The sequence below is a fragment of the Xiphophorus couchianus genome, chromosome 22 (genome assembly GCF_001444195.1).
Source record: "Xiphophorus couchianus chromosome 22, X_couchianus-1.0, whole genome shotgun sequence".
In the NCBI taxonomy this organism is placed as follows: Eukaryota; Metazoa; Chordata; class Actinopteri; order Cyprinodontiformes; family Poeciliidae; genus Xiphophorus; species Xiphophorus couchianus.
The window spans coordinates 27843752-27857939 of NC_040249.1; positions in this window are offsets into that span (position 1 = coordinate 27843752).

The following is a 14188-nucleotide window of genomic DNA, read 5'->3' on the forward strand; positions in this document are numbered from 1 at the left end:
ATCACCAAGACAATGAGATAATGACTCAGCAGTGACTGAGACCTGCTTACACTAACCTGGTGGAGTTTCTCCCACTGTCAAGCTGCAAATATCAATTCTCCCTACAAAGGCTTTATGCTATGGAGTATGCTTGTTTTAAATATCACAACACCCCCCCCACACACACACACACACACATTAATCATAATTAATCCTCATGCTTATCGTTGTAAGTTAAAATTGTAAATATGCATGTTATCCTAAAAATTATGAAGGAAATCTTTTATTGTCTCAAACCAAACGTCTCAGTTTTCCAGATTTTTATATTTAGAACCTTTTAAAAGAAGCCATTTTGCTTCAAGCGTAATTCAGAAATATTAGCTATAAACTGGTTGTGCTTTGGTGGAAAGATAAATGATCATTGCAATAAGTAGGCTACATACTAGCTTGGTTTTATCCAAACGTCCATCTTGGTGTTTTTTCAAGTGATGAAAGTGACCGCAGTACAAGACCGCAAGGCTGTGATTTAAGTAACCCTCTGCAGGAGGGAGGCTTGGAATACGGTAAAGCGAATAATCTGCATTACATTATATTAATATGTTAAACTTTTTATATTAATTGCATCTGTTAACACTCTTGCCACAAGAACTTAAGAAGAAGCTTCCTCAAGACAAATATTCAGCTCAGTCACTTCTTGTGAAAAGCATCACTGTCTAGTGTCTAGTCAGTTGTCTTGGTGAACAAAGAGTTATTTCTACTCCACTTCTTCTACTCCCATAATAGAAACTGTTTTTGACATTGTCCTCTATCTGAATAAAATCTACAATCCTGCCTTTATTTTGTTGATATGAATGCTCCAATGGATGGACTGGATGGTGACAATCATCAGCTTTCTGTATTCTGCCTCTTTTCCATTCATTCTGAATGACAGAACTCTGACTTGTACTGTAAGATGCAGTATTTAGAAGTAGGAGTCCCCAGTAACTATCCATACTTTAATCATTTTACTTTGGTTTTAGAAAAGTCTACAGAGCCCATCAGGTGATATGAGTGGAAACAAATAAGGCATAGGAAAAACTTGTTGACTTTGTTGGAACAGGACGGTGTCAAAAGTGAATCTCAGTTCATTTTATTTTAATCTGTTATTCTTAAGTTCTAATGGTTAGGTGTGAAGTAATTCTTAGCAGGAGATGCTTAATTTGGCTGCTAGAAAACACAGGCTCCAAGGAAAATAATAGCCTCCGCTGTAGCGGAGTGTAGACACTTTTGCATTTTCTGTATATAAATCACAAATTGCAAAGCCAAACTAAATGTGGATATACCGAACTATTATTATTTCTGTGGTAACCAAAAGCATCCATTGGACTAGTGTTGTAGAAAGGTTTACAAAGTCCTTCTTTGTCAGCTAATTGCTAATTAACAAGCTAATTTAGTTCATTGTTATTTCAGGGAAGATTAGTCTACATCATTAAGTAAAAAACATTACCGTACATTCTTATGAGTTTTTGGGTGAGAAATTTATATATACTGTATATGTTTATATAATTAAAACTGGTTTAATTTTGATACCCAAGTTGTCAGATTTCTCTTCCCTCAATTGGAACCTTCTCACACCACTTGTGTAAAGGTGAAGTCCCCGTGTGTGTTGGTGAGTGTTGGCGATGAATCATAGGGCTTTATGTGGGGATGACAGTTTGGGAGCTTAGAAGAGGAAGAGGAAACAAGGGATGAAGAGAAGGAGCAGAGAGAGAGAAGAAGCCTCTGGACACACAAGGAGCATTATCTTTCCTTCATTTAATGCTGCTCCCTTACTTTTGTCTCACACACACACACACCCACACACAGGCATGGACACACAGTCAGTCCCACCAGACACTCTCCAGGGAAGATAAGACTGAAAGACAGATGGGGTCACACTGCATTAGCTAGCCACTGACAAATGTGGGTGTGTGTGTGTGTGTTGTCTTCTTTTTTTTCTTTTCAGAACAACAGGGCAACTCTGTAATGGGTATTAATGGTTTTGTTTTATGATATTATAATAGAAAGAGTACACAAGTGGACACAGGGAAAGTGAAATGAGTTGACTCCAAAATGACCCACATCACAGTTTTACAATTGACCTTCATTAGCGTCGCCTTCGCTGACACCTTCGTGTTTAAGGTTTGATTAAGTCCAGGCTCATTAAACTACTGAGGGGATTATTGCTTATTTGGTTAAGTGACAGTTATGGGACGCGGTGTCCTCCGGCGAGCGCCGTGTGCTACTCTCAGCCGTCCATCACCACATTGTAATTTTCTGTCTTACGTCACACAGATAAACCACCAATAAATGCTCCGACTAAATATAAATCTTGCGGCCCAGAACGTGGCGACGTTTTGGGTGCGGTGCAGTCACCTCCAAGAATTCCCACTGCAAAACAACCCCAGAAGTATTTCTATTTCAAATACTTTCATACGCTTAAATAAGACAAAGCTAACTTTAAAAGTAGCTTTTCAACAAGATAGAGGAGCTTGTTTTCGGAGTAGATTATTCGTTATTATTGATTAAAAAAAAAGTGCTGGTTCCACTGGCAGATTAATTCACTTATAATAAGAGAAAAGCAAATTTCACCCAATCCCAACGGCTCTGGGTTAACTTTATAATGAATGTTGTGGCATGAAAGTAAAAAGTTTAAGGGAAGGAGCACTTTCTAAAATTAAAGGCTAAGGTTGGGAATGGGCTTTGCCTTGCTTTGCATTAAACCTTTGTCTCTGTCCAATACTGCTGGAGCAGCCTTTCTTTCTCCCACTTCATGTTTAAAACCAACCCAATCTAGTTCTTCACGTAAAAGCTGAGAATTAGTAGGACATGTGTCGTTTGTTTACATCTAAACCCAGAACTGGAAGGATCTGAACCCAAAGGATCTTCAGCTGAAACTGCAGCATGAGGTGGTTCCTACAGCCTTTGAGTCAGAGGAGCTGAATACAGATTTATGCCACAACATCTTTATTAGCAACTAAATGTTGGAATTAAATAAATTCCCCCAAAATCACTCGACATTTATGGAACATGTGGAAATGAGGTGGAGCTTCTCTTGTCAGTAACCTTTCCAAACTCCCAGTCACATTGAAGCACAAGTTATTGGTTTTATCTAACAACACATGCACAATGACAAACAGAAGCAAGGCAGCGGGGAACCAGGGCGCTAGCTTCACCACTGGGAACAATTTGGGTTCAATTGAATGTCTCAAGGACCCTCCGACGCCAGGCAGGAGGAGCTTGTTGAACATATGGGTTTGCTGTCGAACCTTGGCCTCTCACCGCATGAATTTAGCCTCTCTGTCTCTGATGTGCTGTGTGTGTGTGTGTGCGTGTGTATGTCCATCAGTTTTTCTTGGTAGCCCGAGCTCTGATACTGTCAGTAATGATTGTGTATATACAACTCAACAAGCGATACCATCAGCTTTCATGCCTGTCAGAATCATAGCAGGCTTTCTTCTCTTCCTTATCAAACACACACACACTCGTGTTACGTCTATACAAGGACAGCGGCTACTGAGTGTGTGTGTTTCTGGTTTTACCTTGTTTGGTAAGACACCAGTCATTGTGGGGAACAAAAAAAAGTTTCTCCAGATTCTTTGAACAGCTTCTTCATCACACTCCAACATGAATGTACGCATACGCAGTTGCATATCTGATGCACACAGGATGTGTTCTTGTGTGTGTGTGGATAGGGCCTGTCGGCCAGGCTGGCACCAGGCTGACAGGCCCTATTTCACAAAACTGCAATAGAGACACTTTTTTTGCATCACAAGTCACATGACCAACAACTGGATGTTACCACTGCTGCCGCAAATCACGCCAAAGAAGACAACAGGAAGTGACTGGATGATGACGGCGTGGCAACGGGAAATTGTGTTTTTTTGACTTCAGCAGAATATCAATAAAGTTTTACTTGTAATGGAAACACAGCTAGTAAGACTAAGCAGAACACCAAAGTGCTGCGGTTTATGGACGACAAACTGATTGTTTTGGAATGACAATACCAAAGACTGATCTGAGTCCTGAGGAAAATCTGTGCAGGGCTGAAAAGACTTGTGGGCAGGGCCGGACCAAAGCAGGAGCAAACCTAGCGGCCCCCCCAGGCTCACTAGGGTTTCCATTGATTAACTAATGACAACTCTGAATGGGAAGGCCATTCTGTAATCCTTGTCCTGATGGAGCTATTTTTAACATCAAAGATTTCATCTAAGTTCTTTTGGGCAGATGGCTGCCATTATCTTTAAAAAAATAAACAGGAGCTCAGTTCAGCTGGGTTTAGAGAAAACTTTCCAAAAACATGAGACATGGTTTTTGTCTTGAATTTGTAGCTCCTGAGTTCACCTTCATATTCTTACATTCATTCCGAAAAGGAATTACAAATATTGCACTCTGGTGGACCAGGATGCTGCAGACGATAATAGCTGCATTAGATGTTTCTACCAACACCGGGGCTCTCAGAATTAATCAACCTGCCTTCACTAAACACAACATTTTTATATTCTCTAGGGTTCTGGAGCACACACAGCTATTTAGATGTGTCTCTTCGAAAGGCACAGCAGTGATATTACAACAATCACTGCTTTCTATTAAATTAACTCAAACAAATACGTCCCAGAAATGACTTGAAATGTGCACTGTGCCTCCATTTACCTCTCTGCAGCTCCGAAAATCAGGTTAGAGCTTTTCAGCATCACCTCATCAAACGTCTTATCTTGTACATCAACTCAAGCTGCTGTTGATACATTGAAATAAGAAAGTTATCTTCACAAAAGTAGCAATTCCTACCATGTCAGGAAGCTCCTGCTATTTTTTTTTTTTTTTTTACAGAGTAACTGTTTTGAAATCAAGGCCAAAGATAAAAAGTAAATATTACAAAAAGTTCAAGGTGGTTATTTTAAACCCTAATTTTTGTTTGCATTACCCATAAGTCATAATCACCAAATCACAAAAAATAAAGTATTGGAAAATATCAATACGGGTAATGATTCTATATAATATGAGTTTTGCTTTCTGACTGGCAAGAAATATTACACTTTTATGCAATTTTCTAATATTCTCATAACTCCATCTAGGACTAATTGTCAAGGTTCTGTTTGTTGCATTCATTCTCTCCATTTTGTCATCACTTCACAGTACAGAGAAAATGTCCATCAGCTCCGTTTAAAAGCATGTCTGTGCTGTTGAAGAAAAGCTGCACTGTTACTGTTAATTCATCATTTCTACACAAGAAGGGATGCAAATACAACTCAGCTCCTTAGAACACAACAGGATTTCATTTCTGTGGTCTCTGAATTACAGTACAACATTTTACTGAACCATCTGCAGGGATGGCAAAGTCTGTGAGCAACCAGACTTGTTTTAACCTCCTAAACTATTTACCACATTTCTAATATGTATACATTTAATAACCTGCTTCTCATGTCCAAACTTACATTGCACTATATGTATATTGTGATAGATGTGCATGTAGCTGTTCTTTTGTGTTTTGCAACATTTTAAAAGAATCATGGAGGAGACTGATGAGCAAAAAAATTAACTCAACACATTCAGAAAAAATTTTCACATGTGCAAAATTCTATGGAAAACAGAAACTCCCATTTGAATCCAAACAGGATTACATGTGATTCCCATGTGAAATTATTGGAACTACATGTGATATGCCTATGTGAAACCTATGACATAATGTGATACTACTGTGAGACCAGCAGGATTATATGTGATGTCCACATCAAACCTATGTGTGATGCTCATGTAAATGGTACAATGATTCCATGTGAAACCTATAAAATTACAGGTGGTGGTTGTTGTAGCCTGGTAAAAACCAGCCAACCACCCACAGCTACTGAGAAACGATTTCTTGTGTGAACCTTGTCGAAGTTTTAAAAGAGTTTAAAATGTCTGATTTCACCCAGTCGCTAATGTTTGGTCGTGGCGTGTGCAATGCGCCAGCTTGACCGGTAATTACAACAGTTCCCCACTGAGAAAAGAGAAGTGGCAAGCTGAACACAATCTTTGTCAGCAATAATAATTATAATAGTAATAATAATTCCTCTTGTTCAATATTGTGATGCGTTGCTAACTTACACCTGATGGTTTCGTTCACGTCCACTGCTGTCACTGGTAAAGCTACGTCTTTTAGACTGCAGCAGTGCAGAAACTCAACATCACTGTTCACAACTTGTGCTTCTGTTTGCTGATTGGCTAGATGAAGCTAATGCTGAGAAACTGAGCTCAATGGGACATGTGATAAATCTGGTAATGCTCAGATGCCTGAGTTTTTCTTCTGCCTTGAATGCATCTCATTTTTGAATATCATGCGGTGATAAAGTCTCAAAAGTGCAGGCAAGCAGATCCATGCGCTCATGCTGACTAATATATACACATATTTGCTGATTTATGTGTGTGTGTATCATTATTTTTGCAGTTTGAAACCTGTAAATTTGAGAAACTGCTTACCCATGTGTGTCTAAGGAATACATTTGTGCATTGTGTCGTACACATTTGTGAATTATGTTGTACACTTACAAATCTTGTGTGTTTGTGGATATTTTAGCACATATTGTTTTACATTTGTGAATCTTTCTGAGACCAACTAGCTCCATAGAGGAAAGTCCAGGAAGTCCACAGTAACTGTTCTTGTTCAAACATCGGGCAATGAGATTAAGTTATCTTTGTGTCAAATCAAGCCTAGGCTGCTTAGAATACAGACAATTTAAGGATAACACTGAACAATTTCAGTCTCTTTTAAATCTTATGAGTGCAGTCAGTCAAAAATCAAATACTGGAAATCTAAGAAAATCCCGCAATCTGGCAAAGCGTCATTATCATCAACTCTGTTCTATGGTGGCTGTGTTTCAGCAAGGCGCAATAATAAGACAGACGTCAAGCCGAATTGTCGAATGGAGCAAATAATCTAATTTGATCAGTTGTTGTCCCATCCAGTACAAATTAGATCCTTCTCAAAACGTTTATTGATCCCTTCAAGCAATAAAAGAGAATCAGATTACTTGTGGTGGAGTTGATGAAGCCGTTTGATGTTGGCTACATGAGAACCCCAAACGATTAAACCCAGTTAAGTCATTTTTATCATAACTGCACTCTCTGCATCAAACTCGCCAAACAGATACATATATTCAGGTTCATACTCACATAGTCTTGCTCAGTTGCTCAATAATTTATACGTTTATAACATCGCCACCTACTGGACTAAATTATTTGTATGTTATGTTAAGAAATTAGAAAGAAAAGTTGCCATTGTTGGACAATGTTTAGAAATAAATATGGTCTGCTTTCCTCTTCATTGTGGTTGATCTTAATTTACAAAACTCATAAGAAGCTAATTAGTATTGAGCACAATTTCCAAAGTAAGGTTAAGTTGAACTAGATCTATTTAAGGAAAGCTGGACAGGTTGAACCTGGTTCATATTATGTCACTCAGTAATCACTTTCCAACAGAGTGCATATTGTTTCCTGTTTCATGCTTTCCTTGTCAGATCCCACTGTTTTTAAAGCAGTAATGCTGCTGGTTATACAGGGTTTCCCCCAGAAAACTCGCTAAGTCCGGTGGTCAAGGCGCCAAGGCGGTCCACCAGCGGTCAACTGTGTTTTTGTATTAAAAGATGTTCAGTAGACAGGAAATGTAAAAATATTACTGGGTAATTATACGTTACGGGAAAACGCCAGTGATGAAACGATATCTAAACCCACAACTAGTCTTAAAAACAACAAATCAAAAATACAATTAAATTGAATATCAATTATTTGCACTTTTGCTTAACCCAAATGAAGTCAGCAGCTCCATCAGCCCCCCAGGGCTTCAGGGGCCAATAAATGCTAATATTTTAACACAGACCACAAATACATAAAAATAACATCTGCTTATTGAGATTATCAATGATGCCAAATTTGATTTAATACGTATACGTAGTTTAGTTTCTAACCAAAATCTTGGTGTATATGGACCAAGACCTGAACCTTCGAAGACACATAAAGACGATTACAAAGTCAGTCTTCCATCACTTGAACTCCAGAACGCTGCTGCCCTAACCCTTCTCACTAAAACCAGGAGGATAGAACACATCAATCCGTTCTAAAGTCCTGCCACTGGCTCTTTGTAACACAGCTACAGAGACGCTGGACAGCCTCGGCAGCCTTTAGCATGACTGTTTGCTAGCAAAGCGCTGTTAAAAAGCATTTTTTTCTCACACTGATTTCTTCTGTTTTTACCTTTTTGTTCAATCTAAAGATTGTTTTCCCTTAATGAAATAACTCGTAATTTGAATACTGATTTTCCAATTGAGCTGAGTTATCTTTATTCAATATTATAATGCGCTTCGTGATCTTTACGTGTGACAAAAAAAGCAAAAGCAAATCTATAAGGAGGCAACAACTTCTTCACATCAGTGAAAGTAGAAAACATTGGACTAATCTCAGTGTAGTTTTGATGTATTTGTTCTGATTTGAAATATTTCATTGTTAAAAAAGTTCCTTAAATGGCTCATTAGTATGAAAAAAACAACAATAGCACATTGTTATAATGGGTAAAAGTATTGCTGATCCGAAATGTGTGTTTGACAGAACATGAGAACCAGATGACCAGCAGGCTCCTCGCTCCGCTGCTGTCCTCGGGTTTTTTTTCACCCCAACATGAAGTGGCTTCCTGTTTTGGTGGGATATGATTGGTGTCTGCTTACTACTGATTGCTGTGATTACAGCATAATTTTAATTAGTAAACAGTGAAGCATAACTGCCAATTCAAGCTAATTGATTTTTAAAAGATTATAATTTTTCTTTTGTTTTTTCTTTGTGTTTAGAAACCTCTTAGGTGGATTGGCAAAAAGAAAGAAATTAATGCTTTATTACTGCAAGCCTGAAAAGTAGCAGAATTTTACCCTCTGGGACTGTGTGATTTCAGATTGTTTGTTTGCGGCACTCACACACACGCACACGCCCAGACACACAGCCACTGAGCAACTCAAGTTCACTTTTTTTTTTTCTACTGTTTGTTACATTTTCCTTTTGTTTCCAAGACCTGAAGCAAAAGGTGTTTCAGGTGTTATTTGTGTTCCTATTTTACAAATAACACTCAGATTTTATCAATACACGCAACATTTGTACGTATTTCACACTCATATTTTGAAATTTTATATTTTATGAATATATATGCATATTTTCTTTCTGCAAGAATACTGCAGTTATTTGCTTAATACAGATGATTCAACTTTCTTTGTAAACTTAACCCATGAAAACAATTAAAATAAAACTACATGATGGATATAATGGCTTTCTCTCAGAAAAATGCACATTTTCAAAAGGGTATAATTTGAACAGTTCTTTGAGGGAACCAAATCTTCAGGGTCTGTTCAGTTCAAAGAGCCATGAGTCCCAATAACACAACTTACATTTTTTCTGTGGATGTAACACATTTTAAGTCCTTGGATATATGAATGTATGACTTTTATGTTATTTTCTTTTGGCTCATGTGGCTTTTATTTGAAAGTGCTCAGACAGAAAAGTAGGGTAATAAGAGAGAGGGAAGACATGTGGCAAAGGTCACCAGGCCGGGAATCGAACCTGAGACGGCCGCGTGGGTCGTGCTTAACCCTTGTGCCACCACAGCGGCCAAAATTCACAACATTTTAAGAATCTGCAGAGATACTTATTTTACTCCAGATTTTTACTTTTATTTTTAGCTGTCCCTGTGCTTTATTAGGACAGTTTCAGATTCTGGAAATAATGGTAGCTGTCAAGGGTGTATGAAAGATGATGGATGCATGGGAAGTGGTGTTCTCACAGAAGGAGGCCAGGCAGCAGAGCATGTGGCCAGGCTTTGTTCGTAGATGATGTCTAAGATGCGGCCAGCACTACTTTCTCATGCTAATGTGTTAGGTAACATGAAGTTTACAGCTGCAAGTAAGACTGCTGTGCTTTTGTCTTTGACTGTATCCAAAACACTGTCTCTAAATGCAGCTGGATGTACAAGCTGGCTGTTGGTTAGCTTCCTATCTAGAAGTATCCCCATGTTGTGGTAAATCTGTGATCCACAGCCTCCTATTCCACCTTAGTGCTCAGTGGTATAAAATCAGCAACTACTAACATCAGCCGCAACTAGTCTGGACCAGGCAGCAGCTCGTAAAAGTACCTGTAATGTCAGTGCTGTTCATTAATGCACAGAAACAACATTTTAGAAAAAAAAAACGCATCCTCTGTGATCACCCTCAACAGGAAGGTTTTTTCATGCTCACAGACTCATCAAAACATGAACACAAACTAACATCTTTTATCTTAATGACGATTAACTCCAAACATGCATGTGAAGAACTCCCAAATTTATGGTTGCCAACATGCTGTTGTGTGCAACAATTACAAATCTGTTGAAGAAAATTTGCTTACATGTTTTTGATTCAGCGTGACGGAAAATGTGTGTCCACTGGACGCATCTTTTTCCTGTTCATCACAGTTTGAAGATTTTCTCCTCAAATATGAGAGTCAGTAAGTTTATCAGATCAGACGTTTATCGTTGTTCTTCATTCAGTGAAGTTACTCACAGTGGCTCGACGATCCAGACATTTTACTCAAGTAAAAATAGTGATATTTCATAATAAAGTTACTAAAGTAGAAGCAAAAAGTTCAGTGTAGTAAAAATAACGGTGAACTAAACTAATTTACACAAAAATGTCAGAATTTGAACAGAAATGTAAAGATGGAACACTAAATAACCTATTTTGACAGTTTATTTTCAAAAACTTAACCTGGGGTTAGTTACAATTTAAGATTGTTTATCCCAAAATACTTATAGTCCTAATGCAGCCAAGCATGACGTATCTATCTAAGGTTCCCACATAGCCTGGCATACTGTGCATATTCTGTGAGCAGACAGTTGAGATTTCATACTCGAGCGTAGCGATTGCCTACATTTCTCATGATACATGTCTTCATTTCCCCAAATCTCAATAGGTACTAGAGAGTATGATGAGCTAGTTTGGTGCCTCGCCTCTCTAGCCTCGCCTCTCTAGCCTCGCCTCTCTAGCCTCGCCTCTCTAGCCTCGCCTCTCTAGCCTCGCCTCTCTAGCCTCGCCTCTCTAGCCTAGCCTCTGCTCTCCCTCACGTGTTAGTGAGGCACGTAAAGTGGCGGTCCTACTGACTAGTTTGCGCTGACTTTCTATGAACTGAAGTATGTGTGAGTGTGTGGGACCTTTTACTATGTATCTAAAACACATACTAAACTTTGAACACCTATCATTCATTTATTTATATATTTGTCAGTAATTTCAGTCTGTAAAGTATTAAAATGTGCGTCTGTAAAATCCTTGAGATGATAGGTGCTGGTGTGACGCTTTCTGTTTACATCAATACCATTATGTATAATGATTTAGTCAGTACTAACACATTAAGCCTGAGGCAGTGATGTGAATGTGGTTTGAGCGCTGCGACAAGTAGCGGTAAGAATGGACTTGTTTGACAGAGTGTGTCTGCGATCTTTTCATAAAATGTAACTGCCCTGACAGAGGCCAATGTGGTCTTGTTGAAAAGTAACAACCCTGACACTGAGCTGAAGACTTTTCAAAGTTTAATACATCTGAGATGGAGCAATTTGTCTTCATTTCTCATAGAAGAAAATGATATGAACACCGTTGCGTTCTGTCAGATCAGCGACTACCAAGGAAAGTGCAACAACTGCTTTAATAAGTCACATTGTTTTATGTTTTGACCATGTTTAATTTAACAATAGTGACCAGAAAAGTAGAATACTGACATCAGTTGCATGACAATGAACTTGGGAGTATGAAGGTTTTATCGTGGGATTTTGAAAATCGACACAGGGTCAGTAGAACATGTTCAGAATTTTAACACCTAGAAGATAAAAGCACACCTCTTCCTAAAATTACAGTAAAGTATGATTTCCATTTGGTATGGATAAAGTTTTTGTTTCTTTTGCATAAATTGAAAATCCTAATACAACACAATGCTGCCACCTGAGTGAAGTCTTCAATTTGCATGAAATTAGGGTCAAAGGTTTGTGCAGAAAAAAAATTCCATTTGTGCCGCTATCATTTTGAAGACATAAATAAATGTTGTTAATCAACTGTGTGACATTTCTGCTGGTTTATGTAGCAACATTTTTAATTTGTGCAGTTATAATAAAAAAAATGAAGTTTCTAGATGTCACCAAAGATCAACCAGCCCTCCCCTCCACATTAACAAAATTGATTTAAAAATTTTTTTATTTTTGTTTATTGTTTATCCCCAGGTGGAGCAGTTCAAGTCAAGTATCTCGGGATCTTGTTCACGAATGGGGGAAGAAGGGAGCGGGAGATCGACAGGCGGATTGGCGCAGCGTCTGCTGTCAAGCGGGCGCTGTACCGGTCCGTCGTGGTGAAGAGAGAGCTGAGCCAAAAAGCGAAGCTCTCGATTTACCGGTCGATCTACGTTCCCACCCTCATCTATGGTCATGAGCTTTGGGTCATGACCGAAAGAACGAGATCGCGGATACAAGCGGCCGAAATGGGTTTTCTCCATAGGGTGGCTGGGCTCTCCCTTAGAGATAGGGTGAGAAGCTCAGTCATTCGGGAGGGACTCAGAGTAGAGCCGCTGCTCCTTCACATCGAGAGGAGCCAGTTGAGGCTCGGGCATCTGGTCAGGATGCCTCCTGGACGCCTCCTTGGTGAGGTGTTCCGGGCACGTCCCACCGGGAGGAGGCCCCGGGGAAGACCCAGGACACGCTGGAGGGACTATGTCTCTCGGCTGGCCTGGGAACGAATTGGGATTCCCCCGGAAGAGCTGGAAGTAGTGGCCGGGGAGAGGGAAGTCTGGGCCTCCCTTCTGAAGCTGCTACCCCCGCGACCCGACCTCGGATAAGCGGAAGAAGATGGATGGATGGATGGATGGATGGATGGTTTATTTTTGAAAATGTTTGTGCTGGTTGTGATAGACTGGCGACCTGTCCAGGGTGTACCCCGTGTTAGCTGGAGATAGGCACCAGCACCCCTCAAGACCCCACTAGGGACAAGGGTGTTAGAAAATGGATGGATGGTTTGTGCTGGTTTCGTCTAGGGACAGGATGGATTTACTGGGGATTGTTTCACTCGCAGGACCAGAGAAGAAGATTCCATGCACTGGAAACCGATACAATGAAATCATGAAGTCAGGACATTCTGGTGTTGCGGCCAGTTAATGTAAACACACCAAACCACAAACCACATAAGAATCAAGAATGGCAAGTTCAGGTTTATTTGTATGATACATTTCAGCAACAAGACAGTTCAAAGTGCCAGTTGCATGGTTTGAAGTGTTTTATAGTACATTTTGAAATATTACATTAGAAAGCGTTGATGAAAATGGCAATAACTTCCTTAAATTCACAAGAAAAAAAACCCTCATTCATTAGATATGTTTTTGTGTGTGTGTGTGTTTCCAAAAAAAGTTAATGCACTGAAGGGGAGATGGAAACAAGTTTGCCAAAGAAGCCCTTAAGTAGTTAAGGCTCCCACCCACTAATGAATGAATGGTGCCTTAACAGAGCCACAAAACTTTCACAATCCAAATCTCCAGCAGAGAACAGGAGGACTGACAGCCTGCAGTAGCAGGCGATAAACATTACATTTTGTCAAATGCAATTATCAGGATCATGAAATCACATCATAAAAACATCATACAGTCGCAGTATGATGTGAAATTCTGTCTTCAGTTATTCTGGAATCTAGCCAATGGAAATCCCTCTGGGCATCCTCAATGAGCTAACACAGAAGCATCAGCTTGTTTTCCTCACTAAATCACGTCGGAATATTTTTTTTAATGCACTGTATGAAACCATCTGGTTTCAAAGAGGCCACCATCATTAATAGTATGAAACAAATCTGTTGCTTGAGCAAATAGCTCGTTTTCACGCTGGAAGGCTGTCTCTTAGAAACAACATTTGCTGTATATTTTACATCTTTTTCTTTAGAGGACACATTTTGAATCAAAAAGGTTTTTTGGTAGTTTTTAAAAGTTAAAAAAAAAAATGCTTTTAATGTAATACGTACACTGTTTGAAATGGATAGTGGGCGTAAAAAGCATGGGACTTTAACACCAGAAACAGAGGTCTCCAATTGTGTTGGGTCTATGCAGCGAAAGCACTTTTTAAAAGAAATGTCAGAATCATAAGCTTCCCATTAAGTCATTAAAATGGATCACTTGTGAGCCCTTC